This window comes from Alosa sapidissima, chromosome 20, assembly GCF_018492685.1.
Source record: "Alosa sapidissima isolate fAloSap1 chromosome 20, fAloSap1.pri, whole genome shotgun sequence".
NCBI lineage: Eukaryota > Metazoa > Chordata > Actinopteri > Clupeiformes > Clupeidae > Alosa > Alosa sapidissima.
Genome location: NC_055976.1, coordinates 28,195,882 through 28,208,565, shown reverse-complemented (window position 1 = coordinate 28,208,565; position 12,684 = coordinate 28,195,882). Strand labels below are relative to the sequence as shown.

At 37.8% G+C, this 12,684-nt stretch overlaps 1 protein-coding gene across 1 annotated transcript in view; it reads left to right on the top strand.

Moving 5' to 3' along the window:
* Positions 1 to 3,421: 3,421 nt before the first annotated feature.
* Positions 3,422 to 12,684, top strand: part of slc2a9l2 (solute carrier family 2 member 9, like 2) — a 168,653-nt gene continuing 159,390 nt past the window's right edge. The window contains exon 1 of the mRNA XM_042075284.1: positions 3,422 to 3,460. The gene's annotated coding sequence lies outside the window, so the exon portion shown is untranslated. The remainder of the gene's footprint in view (positions 3,461 to 12,684) is intronic.

The following is a 12,684-nucleotide window of genomic DNA, read 5'->3' as shown; positions in this document are numbered from 1 at the left end:
ATTTAAACATATTAAAGCTATTACTTTCTTTACACTGCTGCCATTTGATTAACACCATTACCACTTTTGCTTGGCCCTTTAGTTTGAATCAGTTTGGATCTTTAAGACTGGCTTTGCCACGTTGAGCTTTTGTACGACTGGAAAAGTATGCAGATGTGAACTGTTGTTTGTTTCTAATTTCTCATGGATAGTTAACCAAGCATGGACACTTCCTTGGCAGGTTGACTGAAATGTTTTAAGAGAACATCAGATTGTTGGGCTGTATTGGATTTGTTTCAACTCTTGCTCATGTGAAATTAAAATAATAAAAAATGTATTCTATATTGAAAGAGAAGTGGGCTATAGCCTAAAAGACTATAGTTGGGTAATCAGATCTGTACATGAATGGAGGACAAATCAGGCAGAAGATAAACCAGATGAACCAGATGAGGCATAAAAATGATCCTGTACATGTGCATCTAAAAAAAATCACAATATCATGGAAAGGTCTATTGCCCTCCCTGCATAGACTTAGAGAATAAAGGCTCTCAGGCAACCATTGCCAGTCTTAATTAGCTGATTAGAGCTATTCTCAGGTTGACATTTATGTATCATCAAGTTTAGAATAATCAAAATTAAAACAAAAAGAAGGCTTGTAGCTCATAGCAGTGCAGTAGGTCTGTAGGCCTGTGTGCTAGGTAACCCCCCCTCATGATGCCTTAAAGGAGAATGAATCTAGCCTGGGAACACCCAGACCTTCAGAATTGTACAACGGGGAGTGGGTCTGGAAAAGGTTTGTTGACTTCCAGCAGGGGCGTAACTAGCAGTGAAATTAAACTTAAATTGGTAGGTAGGAATTTGCCGAAAGCTCATATGGATTTTCCCAGGCTATAAGAATCTAGATTATATTACAGTCTTACTTCTTGAAATAAATTACGGGAGAAAATGAACTTTTGAATGATTGAGATTTGTATTTATTTATTTTTTTTTTTTTTTTCCTTTATTTAACCAGGGGGCTCATATTGAGACTATAGTCTCTTTTTCAAATGGTCCCTGGCCAAGAAAGGCAATAAGTAAAAATAGAGAAACCTCATCTAGGCCTACAAAAGACAAACAATGGACCAACAACAAACAGAAACCATGCACACATAAACAGCAGCAAATACAGATAAAGAACACAAAAAAGCAACAAACAGAGCACATCACAATTACATAACATTATGACACCACCACACATTATACAGCAACATAACAAAGCACAACACAACACCTAACAAGGACAAAAATTAAACATAGTGACAAAGAAATATAACACAAGAATATAACAAGAACAGTAGCCTATATGCAATTACACTTATAGCTGAAGGTCTCTGAGACATACAATTTAAACTCATTTAGTGAAATAAAGGTGCTTAGCTTCAACTGTTTCTGCAGAGCATTCCAGGTTGAAGGGGCATTATAGCGGAAGGCGACTTTACCAAATTCAGACCTTACGGCAGGTGTAATAAAAAGAATGCTATTGTTAGACCTAAGATTGTACCTATTGTTTTCTACTGGAGATAAAACTGATAAATAAGAGGGCAACAATCCTATCACTGCCTTATAGATAAAGACAAGCCAGTGATGCTGTCTACGAACTGAGAGAGGAGGCCAACCTCATAAACTGTATAAGCTGCAGTGATGTGTGGAGTACTCAGCCTTAGTGACAAAGCGCAAGGCAGAATGATAGACAGAGTCCAGTGAACATAATACTGATTTTGCTGCATGCATATATAGTGTCTCCATAGTCCACAACAGACAAAAAGGTAGCAGCTAAAGTTCCTTCCTTACTTTTAGATTAAAACAAGCCTTATTTCTGTAATAAAAACTTAACTTAACTCTCAGCTTATTTACCAAGACTTCTACATGGGGTTTAAATGAGAGCTTTTCATCTAAAACCCAGATATATAGAACATGCCACTTTTTCAATTTCTTGGCCATGTAGTGACAATTTGAGGCAGATCCTGTACATTACTAGAGTGAGTAAACAACATATATTTAGTCTTTTTAGAATTTAGCACCAGTTTTAATTTGAGTATATTCTTTTTGTAATATTATGAAAGCACCCTTCATTTTCTTTAATGCCTCATATGGAGATCTGGCAGTAGGCTACTGTACAGTATATGATGGTATCATCTGCGTACCATCTTACCTTCCACATTTTTCTGGGCAACAAGTGTTACAACAAATATGATTGAGACTATAGTCTACCGTCATATTTGTTGCTACCATCATATTTGTTGTAATTATATATAATTATATTATATTTAACAGCAATATATTGCTGTTGCCGCCCTGTCGTTAGTTTTTTAATTCAGCTGGAAGAGCCATGGGAAACGTTTGGTTAGGCTTAGGCTATATCAATTTCTTATCAAAACCTTAGACTATGCGGAACAGCATGACTACGTTTTGAAAATATTATCCCTTTTGTGCCTATGAGATTTCGCCTCCCTTTCCTCGCCTACTTTTGATGGATGGACTGTAACTCTAACACAAACACAACGACCAAGCTAATGGCGCCAGGTAATTGATGGTAGCCTACTGTATGTCGATGTAGTTGTTGTACAGACCTATTATTTAGCAGGATTGCGACTTGACTAGAATAAAATGAAGACTACCAAAAAGAGGAAACATTAACAATCTCACTCGATCTCAACATGGTCTTTTTTCTGAATAGTGCGCTCATCTGGATGCGCGCAGTCAGTGCGGCACCGCGAGGCATCCTCCAGTTTAAAGTAGAAGAAATAGCATTATAGGAAGCAACCTAACGGAACATTTTGTTATCGTAATTACATACACATTACCGTTAGACAATTGTATAAGGGACAAGTCACAAGGTAGGCCTTACATAGGCCTAGACCTGTGTATGAAAACTGCAGCAAAATTCCAATTTGACAGGTCAGGACTTGCCCAGGACTAGCGTAATTTTAACTTTGTGTTCAGCATGTTGTCAGGATACCTGAGTAAGTTTTCAAAGAACCATACGTAGTCGCCAGTGAATAGTTTTTATGCTAGCCTACCCCTAGGGGGTGGTACACGCTCAAGACATTCTTTAGCTGTGATAGTTGGCGAGCTCATCCCTGTGCGCAGTGCAAGTAGCCCAATGTTAAAAATAACTCAACACCACGAGAAAAGAGAAGTCGAAAAACAGTCTTCTTCAACATAGACCTACATATAGTCGATCGTTGTCTTCGATTTGTTTAACTTAGGTTATGCAAAGGTTTTCCACAGGATAGTAGACAAAGTTATTGTTCTAGAGTAGAGACTATATAATGAATGGTTTGGCATAGCCTATCCGCGCAAGTCATTTAAATGAAATTCTCCCAAATGTGCCTCATGTGATAGTGGGAATGCGGTCAAATTTAAGTAAATCACTTGGTTTGAGTTAAAGAGATTCCCGAGATCTGTAGTCATTCATGGAAAGAGAAGGCCAAGTGTCTGGGTAAGTGATATTCTACCAGTTTACATTTATTTGTGCAATGTATAGTGACACGCGCTCAAATGGTTATCTTGGTAAATATAGTTTTAGATGGCACTTCGGAAGAATCCGATGGCAGAAACATGAGGTAGCCTTATGAGTTTGAACTTGTGCATTGCTGATAATCTATGTATCACTGCCCTGTCCTCTGGATGTCAACAGTGTCCCTCGTATCTGAGGGATTCACACTTTTACTGACCCGTGTCATAGGGACTTGTGATAAACATTTGTGCTGTCAGCATCCTTGGCTTGGGCCTGTACATTGCATATTACCTTGAATTTCCCCTTGGGGATCAATAAAGTATCTATCAATCTATCTATCTATCTATAGCCTATTGACTTTAACATGTTGAGATTTACAGGACAACAGTGCATATGTGTCATGAAATGTGTGTATACATAGCCTACACTTGTTGGAGAATCATAAACTAAAATGTCATAAACTAACTAAAATATCCTGCTTGTGCCAGGAAGTCAGAGATAAACCATTGGTTTGTTAAGGGCAGAGGTGGACGAAGTAGACTACACAATTGAAGAGGAACCTTTAGTTCTTTACATCCACCAAAAACATTTGACCTATTTTCATAACTTTGCAACTGTTCAAATGGATGCAATAATATAATTTAAATCATTATTCATTCTCTGTTCACAAATCTAAAACATTTTCACTGCCGAATACAAAACCAGATAACTCAATTATGAATAGATTATTTATCGTAATAATGCAGGCTAAAGAGCTAGCTATGTAGTGAATGTCAGGTGATTGTCTAATTTCATTCCAATTTCGCCTGGTTAACACCAGACCTTTTCTCAAATCTCAATTGCTAACAGGTTCTTCTGGGTTCTCTCAGGCTACTTGGAGGATGTTCTGATGAATCTGTTGTAACCATCATTACCACAGCCAATTCCGCCAAGTTAAAACTGAACTATTGAAAAAGATGAACTTTCAGATGGTCTGTCGCATTATTGCATTTAACCCTTAGATGCATGATCTACCGCACTCTTCCATGAGTGGACCCCAATTAAAATGAATGCTTTTTATGCTGTAAACTTAAGAAATTTCTTTAATTTTGGTTAAAGATGATGATTTGATGATGGTGATAATGATGAGAATAACAAATGAGAATCTTTATAATGTTTTTAATTTTTATATATTTTTAAGATTTGTTGCCTCATGGCAACATTGTACCATAACGGTCCTATCCTTATAACTTAACACTAACACAAACATATGTATCTGGTTTTCAATGGATTACAAGTCTCATACTTCACAAAAATCTCATTTTAAACTCAGTTTTTGCCCCCAGGCCACATTGTACTATTGCGGAATGAAAATCAATATTTTACAGATATGAAGTTATAATAATACAAATGATCATATGAATCACCAAAATCACTGTTATTTACTAGTTAAAAGCTCCATAAATCTCCCCAAACATTATCAGGTACAGTATACATATACACAAACAACCACACAAACACATCCATGAGTTTGTACACTTACACCCATGCATACTCATGTATGCATACTGATGCACACTCCTGCACACACACATTACAACATCCACTTTCCCTCTGAGACCTGCACCTGACTTTCTGAAAGTTTAGTAAGCAATTTGTCTCAAAAGAGAAACACAGGGAGTAGTCCTATAGAGGGATCAGTCAGGCCTCACACTTGGGGCTACAGGGTACAGGGCAGCAAGTCTGCAGCTTCTCCGCAACACCAAAAAGCCATGGATGCTGGTATGATAGATAGTCAGGGCACGTACTCAACCATAGTGATGGCATTCTATAAAACTTCATGAAGCACACTCATGCACTTCAGATATACAGCTGCTTCCCTGCTTAGTATATTTGGTGTGGCCATATGCAAGTCCGTTATGGTTCAATGTTGCCTCAGGGCAACATGCAGTTTTTTGTAATTTCCTATGACACCTACATTGATATGTTATGAAAAGATGTTAATAATATATCAGTAAATGTATACCTGATAGTCACAGTTGATAAAAATCAAAGGTTCCTAGGGTTAACCTTTGAAATTCCATAGAAAATGCTTGGGGTCATTTTTGACCCCACATATGGAAAAGTGTGGTATTGATACAAAAAATGCAATTACAAAAAATATATACCAATTAGGTACAAAATCCAAATGGCCTCATGCCAAAGACAACCTATTTGATACATGGAAGATTAAACAATAAACATTTTAAATTACCAAGATATTGCAAAAAACATCCGCTGGGGTCATTTTTGACCCCACTTATGCATCTAAGAAAGAACCAAATGTGGTTAAAAGTAACAAGTACTTCATGCTGATATTTCAAATGTAGTGGAGTCAAAAGTACAGTATTTGTCTTTCAAATGTACTGTAGTGGAGTAAAAGTCACAAGTTTCCATATTAATACTCAAGTAAAGTACAAATACTCAAAAATCATACTTAAGTACAGTAATCAAGTAAATGTACTTAGTTACTGTCCACCTCTGGTTAAGGGTTTGCTTAGAGGACAGAAGAGGACACAATAGTTGTTGTTAAAATAGTATTTGTTACCACTCATGCACAAAATGCAAACTCTCTCTCTCTCTCTCTCTCAAACACACATGGCTGCCAGCATAGGTAAGTGCTTCTTCTGTCAGAAGCAGACCAAAGATCGTCTTCATGAGGTGTCGTCTTTCAATGCAGGCAACCAACCAAGAGATATAAGTAGAGATGCACCGATTGCAATTTTCTGGGCCGATACCGATTTCCGATTTTTCATAGAGTTTGACCTGCCAATACCGATTTTTAGCCGATTCCGATTTAATTTCTTCTAACCATTTTACAGCACACACACAAATAGTTATTTTCTATCTTTTATTTGATAGAACATAGACGTGTAATCAACTTATCAATGATGAAATGGTTAAAAAAAATGGAACCGGTGAGCAGACAGATTCTTTTTCAAGTCTAACTTCAGATGCAGTATCAAATTATGGATTAAGTTAAGTTATGGAACACCCATTTTATGCTTCTCACATCCAGATAGATAGATAGATAGATAGATAGATACTTTATTGATCCCCAGGGGAAATTCAAGGAAGGCTCGATATCCAACTAAAGATTTAAGAACAATTTTCATGATACATTTGAACATACTACCATGTAACATATTTTCATACGCATTGATGCATTTATGGGAGGGCGAGGGAAAAGTGGTAGCAGCCCAGGCTATCACGCAAACACAGGGGAGAAGTGCTAATAGCAATTAGGTGCTCCACCATATGAAAACAGTGCACGTCTGTTTTGCGGTGAAAAAATTAAATCCAAATTCCGGTTAAATGCATCAATTAGGCTATACAAACTTTCCGAGACGACTGATTTAGTATTCAGAGCGTCAGTTTTCTTCATTGTAGGCTACTATGTCAAAAGCAACTTTAACGTTTGTTTGCCTTTCTAATAGGCTATCGTTTGTTCACTTTCACGACATCCACTTCTCAATCTGCTAGACTAGGGTATTTTAAGGCATAGCCCTAGTCTACGTGCATGCATCGGTTGTGGAGACACAGCTGTGCGCAATTTCACGCGAGTCATCATTGCCCTTGGACATTTTCAGCCGGTTGGAAATTGGACTAATTTTATTTTTAATTTGTATTTATTTTATTTATTAATTTGTTTGTTGTTTGTCTTGTATGTCTTGGTGTCACGGGTACGCTGGCGACTACGCCGCTCCGTCCCTCATCTTTTGCGTTTGTTATTTCTTAAATGTAGTTCTATGTCTTGGTGTCGGGTACGCTGGCGACTACGCCGCTCCGTCCGCTATTGTCTTTGTTAGTCTATGATTTTGTATGTCAATGACAATGTCTTAGCCTATAGCCTATGTGGAGCGCTTTGGGTGGCACTCTGTGCACGTTAAATGCGCTATACAAATAAAACTGACTTGACTTGACTTGACGTGCAGTAAATAGTTAGAGTAGGGGAGACCGGGTATGGTTGTAACACATTTTTCTTCAGCACCTAAAACTACCATTTCTTTTAAAGCTACAGTTCTGGAACTTTTTGGCAAAGTACCCACATTTGTCTACTACAAGTGGCAACCATTTAAATCTCTTCAACTATATTACAGAATTTGTGAGATTATGACAAATACAGTGTGTACCTTTGTTACAACCTACCCCACTACTGGGGTAGATTGTAACACCTATTGGGGTAGATTGTAACAGGTAAAAAAAAATGCAGAAAAAAAATGGAATTCCATTTGATATACTGATTTATTGCATAAACAGGGTACACAGGGTGTGAAAATAGATTCACCAACATATTGTATACCATACAATCCGTTCTTCACATAGAGAATGGAGATCATATTAACGTTTTAAACTAAATATAAAAACCACAACGTTTATACTTTTGTGTGTGTATGTATTTGTGTCTCTCATGGAAAGAGAGAGAGGGCTGAACAGTCACACACACAAAGATGAAATTAAACAGACATTAAATGGGTCTACTAGCCCCATTCCACAGGTTGTAACATATTCAAAAAATGTGTTACAACCTACCCCACCACTGTCATCCATTGTTTAGCTAGCTGTATTAGCATGGTGCTTTGACATTAGCAAGAGAGAGCTACACCATTCTTTACTAGAGAAACTATAGTTTGACCTGATGTAACTCATACAACTGTATCTACAATGGTAAAAGCACTAGAAAAAAATAAATCTAAAAAAAAAAAGTTACTTTCTTACCTCAGATGTTGAATTTTTCTCCTTACTCTGGGATAAATGGCACTAACAACTTGAAAATGTCCATGTGTGATCGTTAAGGAAGTCTGAGGAGTCAGAAACTGTCACATGGCTCATATCTTATCCCTGATTGGTGGAATTGGTGATGTTACAACTCTCCCCATGTTACAACCATACCCGGTCTCCCCTATTTTTTTTTTCAGTGGAGTAGAACTACTAGGGCTACTGTATGTCGCTGCTTGTTGACATCTTTGATTATTTTTAATGTCGCAGTCGTTTATCTCCGTTCAGCAGGCTTGTGGTTCAGCTGTGGGCACGCAATTAGCGGCAGTGACGGGCGGTGATGAGCGATGTTTACGTATTGACCTAATGAAGTGACAGCTTAGTAAATTCCACGCAGTAGGCCAATGGTAGAACTAAAGCTTTTGGCACATAGAAAAACTCAGTAGCCTATTAGCGCTTTCTTTGTAGCCCTACTTCCAGCCCTGAGTGTTGGCCTGGTTGCTAGCTTCAAACTTTGCAAACTCAGATGGGTGTTGTTACAATTGCGGCGCACGAGTGTATTTGACCGGCATAAAATCGGCATGTCTCAGACTGACCGGCCGGTCGCCGGTCATGGCCGATCACGTGAAAATCAGCCGATTCCGGTCACCAGCCGATCTATCGGTGCATCTCTAGATATAAGTAATATTTTGAAGTCAATGTCTTTTAACAGGTAGCCAGTGTAAAGATGCTAGGATGGGGGAAATATGTTCATATTTTTTTGTGTGTGAGCAGCTGCATTTTGTATAAGCTTTTTAGACAGGTATTATTACAGCCAGCGTAATAGCATTGCAATAGTCTATCCTTGAGGTGACAAAATGGATTAATTTCTCGGCATCTGGTAAGGATAAGGACTTCCTTATCTTTGAAATGTTCCTTAAATGGTAAAATGAAGTTTTGGTGATCTGTTTTATGTGATTATTTAGTGCTAGGTCCTGGTCAATTATAACTCCTAGGTTTTTAACACTTGTGGATGAGGTCAGTGGAAGATCACTATACAGTATGTAGCCTGTGATGTGGATAGGGTATCCCTCATCTTTTTAGAACCTAAAACCATGACTTCTGTTTTATCTGAGTTCAAAAGCAGGAAATTATTTGTCATCCATGTCTTTATATCTCTTATACATGTGTCAAGTTTGGCTAATGGGGTTAATTCATCAGGCTTTATGGAGAGGTATAGTTGTGTATTATCTGCTAAACAACAGGGGCCCCAGTACTAGCCTTGAGGCACTCCATATTTTACCATAATCTGGGTAGATGGTTTATTATGGACCTGTACAAATTGTTGACGGTTAGGAAGGTATGATCTAAACCAAGCGAGTGCTGAGTCTTTGATGCCTATCAAATTTTCAAGCCTAAGTAGTATGTCGTAGTATGTCATGGTCTATGGTGTCAAAGGCAGCGCTGAGGTCCAGGAGGACCAGTATTGATACAAGGCTAGGTTTTTTGAGGGAGGGCTTAATAACAGATGTCTTAAACCGCTGCGGTACATGCCCTGATAGCATTGAATTATTTATAATCTAGAGCAAAACATTATCCAGGAAGGGGAGAGCAGTCTTAAGAAGGTGAGATTTTGTAGATTTTGATGAGGAAATTGTGGAGGTGAGATCTAATATGTTGTGTATATGTAAATGAATGAAATGTTGTTTGAGGTCTCATCTGTGATTCTGTTATGTTTTTGCTATCTTTCAGCAATGGAGTATGTGTATTTGGTGAAACTGATTGGTTATTGATCTTATCTCTAATTGTTTGAAATACAATCATAATACTGACATACAATCATACTGTTGAAAATAACTGTTTTGTGAACTTTATTCAAAATAGCCAGTGATTTAGGCAACATTTATGGTGTTAATTACAGTGAAATATACAATTTCAAAAAAAATAGTGTTGAAACAGGTAAAACATCATTTTTCTCCATGTTCAATGACCTCTAAAAACAATCCAACCACTCTCCAAAAATTAACATTTCAAACCCACAGAAACCACATAGGCCCCCTGACTATACCTGTTTCATACGGTCTCGCGTGAAAGCAGCTTCCTTCAAATGCGCCGCTGACTATTGAAATACCAATGCGCTGTTTGAAGTTGCGCTGCTTGCTATTAAAGGGAATAACAGATGTCATTCTCATTGGTTTAAAGGATGTTACGCCCAAAACACACCCATGACTGATTAAGAAACATACAAGCCGCCTTTTTGCGCCAGGCGCCTGACGTTTGATAACAAAACCACTCCGAATGTGGATTGCACAAACCCCTAAATGTATTTAAGCTATTCGCCAAAATAGGGCCCATAGAGTCCTTGCTAGTATGTAAAACCTACTGTGGCCTACTGTGTAGTAGATAGGCTACCCAGAGTTCCCACGTGAGCTGTGTCTGAATTGTGAACTCAATGTTGCTCTGTTTTTGTTTTCTTCTTATGGAGAGGTAGTTTTTCTCTGTAAAGTATATTAATACCTAGCTGCTATTACTAGGCTATTACTATTACTATTATTACGATTAGTATTGCTATTTGTAGGCTACTTTACTAATATCAGACTAACATGTATAGCATGTGTGGGTTTCATAGTGGTCATTTATTGTATTGCCTATTTAGCACAGGGGTTCATTATTAGATAGATAGATAGATAGATAGATAGATAGATAGATACTTTATTGATCCCCAATGGGAAATTCAAGAAAAAACTGATGCTGCACTTCAGTTGCACTTCAAGGCTTTGCAAAGCCTTCAAGGCTTTGGGATTCCAAATGTACAGCATGTGGTCTGATACTGTATATCATCACTTTAGATTCAAGATTGAATATCCAAAATCAAGTAACCACAATTTTATGTTTTTCTTTTATTCATATTAATTTTTTTTCATATGTCAAACTAATAATGTATTATTACAGGTATGTATGTTTCATATGGTTGTCAGTATAGTCCTCACAGTCTCGCATCAATATAGTTCTCAGAATAAGTCTCAGTGTAGGCCTCAGGGTAAGTCTCAGTATAGTTCAAAGGTATGTGCACAGATATGTTCAGTTATGATCACATGTTTGTAGGAATGTATGTTAGTAGGTATGTTGTTAGCAATATTGTCAGCAATTTTGTCAGTGATGTATCATAAACGTGTCAATTACCAACCATTTTTATCGAAAATTCTAAAACAATGATGTTTTTTAATACTTCAAAATAACATTTGATAAATGAACCTTACATTTTTCAGTAGCCATAGGTGTGTAGATTTGAACAAAATCTAGTTTGTCTAGGAATCTAGGCTTTTAATGCCTGAAATATCCGATTTTGTTTACCACGCTCAGAGTTTAGTGCTGGGCTGGTGGGTGCCTATTCCCAACCTTTCTCACGGAACATCAATGGTTAGAACAAGAATTCTCGTCGCAAATCAAAATTCTACTGGAGCTCCAAGCGGATTTCTACATGCAGCATTATAACACTGTTTACAGCTCTTCGAGTCACGGTAAATGTCATTTTTGGTACATAGCAAATTAAGATACACTTATGGTGTGGGTGCTTGCCAGGGTAGGAATTTCACGGCAGCCACGGCCATGGCCGTCGTTGCCTCTTGCGTTGGCCGTGAGGCCCCTTTGAAAATCAGAGGTTTACAGGCCACGATGGCCTTGGTGCCCCCTTCTTTCAATATTCTGCTTTGCATCCTACCAATAGCGATTTTTATTTAGCCTGTGGCCTGTCAAAATAATCTTAGCATTCACAGCGCAAATTAATTTAGTCTTTTACGCAGTGGAGACAGTGACAGCGCAAGAAAGAAAGTGCGTCCAAATTCACCCATTCATCTCAGTTGAACTACTCGCGAAGTAGCCTATTCATCACACAGACATCACAAGTATCACACGAAAGAACTTTTTCTCAGCTTTTAAACGATGTTACCCGATAACTGCTGAGTTGAACAGTTCGCGAGAAAAGTAAATAATATAATTCAATTTAATCATACATTCTACTGAAGGTTTTGCGTCCCATGATCTCCCAACCCATTCATCTCGGTGGAATACTTCACGAACCCTTCTTTTAACACACAACAAACCAATATCAGAATAAACAGCATACCTTACTGAACACAAAGGTGTAAGCAGTCCCCTGTACAGTTAGCCGTTCCAGAGTAGGCCTAATCCAGTTTTGAATTTGCAGTACATTTCGACATGCATGGATGTCTCCAAATTTGGGCTTTAAGTTTTACTATGTGTTTAAATTGTTCCACATGATTTCATAACCAAATACAAAACAAATGTTACAAATATCGCCTAGATATTGGTAAATCAGACAGCTGACTGAGTTTGTGAAAGTAGCCTTAGCCTAATGAGCACAAAATGCTAAGCATGCATCTAGGCTATTTGAGTTTCTTAAAGCTGAGCTGTGGTTAAATTGTTCAATACATGATTTTATAACAGGCCAAATATAAAATAAATGTTAT